A 2,965-nucleotide genomic window follows, 5' to 3' on the forward strand; every position below is an offset into this window, starting at 1 on the left:
AAATAAACAAAGGTTTTGTAATGTACCTACTGGAATGGAGGGGCACTGGATCGTATTGATATCTTCCAGTTCATAAGCAAATCCATTTACTGCTTAGTATAATTATTATTCACAAATTAAGGATGAAACCAAGAACAACACTGAGCACTAACTAGAAGTAATTCAGTACGTACAAGTCACGTGATTTTTTAATTTTCCACATTGTTCCTTTACTTCGGGAATCAAAGAAAAATGTTCGCTATCCCACAAATTCAGGACAACCTTCAAAACGAGCCAGTATAAAATACAAAAGAGAGCGCAGCGTTTAAGATTAAGAATATTAGAAATACTTATACAAAAAACAAAAATACATTCGAACGTTTTTCAAAAAATGTGGAACGCTTCACGATTTTGCGTGTCATCCTTGCGCAGGGGCCATGCTAATCTTCTCTGTATCGTTCCAATTTTAGTATATGTACCGCCGAAGCGGGTACAACACATTGACCCGGAAAAACATCTTTAATTTGTACCCGGTGGACCAAAATACTATAGTCTTTCTTATTTGAAAAACTTGTTCCCATATTTATTTAGCCATACCATACAGGTCTGGTCGAACTAAAAGTGAAGGTGGTAGAAATGTACCTATACGCTCAGTTGAAGAATGCGGGCGCGGGCAAACGGCGCACACACACAGCCACACTGGGCGACTGGGCCATAAATTTCAGTTGTCGACAAATTGCCTAAGATGGCACTTTGTAGACCTTTTGATACGGAACAAAACGAAATACCGCCAGTCAATATTGAATTAGTAGAACCGGTTGTTGATGAAACAGATTTAGAATTTAAAAATAAAGAATTACATGTTCAATGTCAGCGTTTCATTTTAAATATTTACGATAATGGAAGAAAATTAAAAATCAGATAATGAAATTATAAATAGAATTCACATATTAACAAAAGTTTCAGTGTCCACAATTTTTCGTGTAATTAAACAAGGTGTTATAGATCATTGGGTAAAGAGGAAGCGAAAACAAAAATTAAAAATTCGATGACATGACGAGAGACGCAATTCGGCGGACAATTTCTGATTTATACAATAAAGAAAATTGAGGACATAAATAATTAAAATATGTTGTAGGCCAAATTAACATATAATAGAAATTTTCTACACATTATATACAAATTATTATTTTTTACCTTTAGCAGAAAACTTTTTTGGGACGCTCATGAAACTCATTAATATTTATTGCTAGGTGTTTTTATACATGTTCAACTAACTTCGGAAAGACTGTACCAGTCTGATACTGTCCTTATTAAATTTGTTTATTTACAATTTACAGTCTACAGGAGTCAATGTTAAGAAAGCTCTTTTTATTTTGTCTAGATATCTGATAAATTTCAGATTACTTATTTATTTTCTACGTTGAAAATAAACAGAATAAAATATAAAAGTGAAAAAATTGTAAATATACAATAAATTATAAATAATTATGTACGTTTGCAAATATTTCTTAATAAAAAAATGTGGAACGCTTCACGATTTTGCGTGTCATCCTTGCGCAGGGGCCATGCTAATCTTCTCTGTATCGTTCCAATTTTAGTATATGTACCGCCGAAGCGAGTACAATACTTTAAGTTCGAAGGGATACCCCCTTCGAACTTAAATCTACTTAGCACCCCTAACTTTGTATTGGTGAGATACAAGAAGGTTAATAGGTTTGTAAATTCTTGGTAAATTTATCACTTATCACACTTATCAGGTAAAAGGTTTAATAGGTTTGGTATTAGTTTTCAAAGCCAATTTAAAAATTATGTTAATTTATTATTTCTTTTTCAGCTTTTATCAAAGCTTATTAAAATTTTATAAGATACCTATATTAGGCGTTGTAGAAGATGATTTGGATTATTCATACCATATAAATTAATTAATTCAAGCTTCAAAGTGCCAGGGAATTTTAATAAATGGTAAATAACAGGTAATAAAATGATGTGATATTTTGCAGAAAATAATTTGTACTGACCATTTTACCGCATGACGGAAATATATGTTATTAAGCTGAGCATATAGAAAAAATATTAGCTGTGATAAGCGGCGTCACAAAAAATGTGATACTTTTTCATAAATCAATCTATTTCGTGTCATAATATGCAACAAATTATAAATGAACCAACACGTATATCCCTAACAAGTTCAACATTTGTTCATCGTAGTAATTAAAAGACTAATATCATTTCTGTTAATCACAGTTGTATATTTTTTATCAGTATTCAGTATTTTGTTGTTTTGGTAACTGAAGTTCTCGACTTAAACAGTTAACACGTACAGAGATTAAAATTCAAGAAATTGGCAAGCTCAAAATCCCACAGATATATAACTCAGAATATTTGTTGAACTAAAATTCCAAAAAGACCTCTGCGTCACTTTCTTGGAATTAACTGCGTTCAACACCCGAGGTGGAAAGACATTGGCGGCGTGACGAGTACTGTAGCAGCTTGTAGTGCATACTGTGTTTTGTAGTTACGAAGGAGTGTTTTTTCGTTAAGTCGTATACAGGGTGTCCCGTTTAAAACTCCCCAGCTTGATATCTCGAAAACAAAAAAAAGATAAATGATTTCTGAAAAATCCACTGTATAGTTTCAATAAATGGCTTTACTTGTGAGTACAAATCCCATTCCTCTCAGTGTAGGTATAGATGTCGCTGCAGTCCGAAGACATATTTTGTTGACAGCAGTTTTGAAAAGTGGCGCACATGAAAGATCTCTAAATTATAAGCAACTTTTGTGATATAAACAATTTTCGAAAAGCCACTAGTTTCCGAGATACTTGGATCTGAGGTAATTTTTTTTCCAGGAGGAAGATTTTTTTAAAGTTAAGTTTTCAGGCATAACTACTGCAGATTTTCGTCGTATTAGATTGTTTTTAATAAAACAGTGATGAATTAATTTTATTTAACTAATAGATATCACAGGAAATTACTTCATTTAA

The 2,965-nt window shown here is 32.2% G+C and overlaps 2 non-coding genes across 2 annotated transcripts; both read right to left on the reverse strand.

Moving 5' to 3' along the window:
* Positions 1–366: 366 nt before the first annotated feature.
* Positions 367–473, reverse strand: LOC111691413. Its single transcript, XR_002762942.1, has one exon. It is a non-coding gene; the product is annotated as a U6 spliceosomal RNA (small nuclear RNA).
* A 1,024-nt stretch (positions 474–1,497) lies between these two features.
* Positions 1,498–1,604, reverse strand: LOC111691414. The gene has a single exon (XR_002762943.1). It is a non-coding gene; the product is annotated as a U6 spliceosomal RNA (small nuclear RNA).
* Positions 1,605–2,965: the final 1,361 nt, after the last annotated feature.

This window comes from Anoplophora glabripennis, unplaced genomic scaffold (genome assembly GCF_000390285.2).
Source record: "Anoplophora glabripennis isolate ALB-LARVAE unplaced genomic scaffold, Agla_2.0 scaffold178, whole genome shotgun sequence".
NCBI classification, from domain to species: domain Eukaryota; kingdom Metazoa; phylum Arthropoda; class Insecta; order Coleoptera; family Cerambycidae; genus Anoplophora; species Anoplophora glabripennis.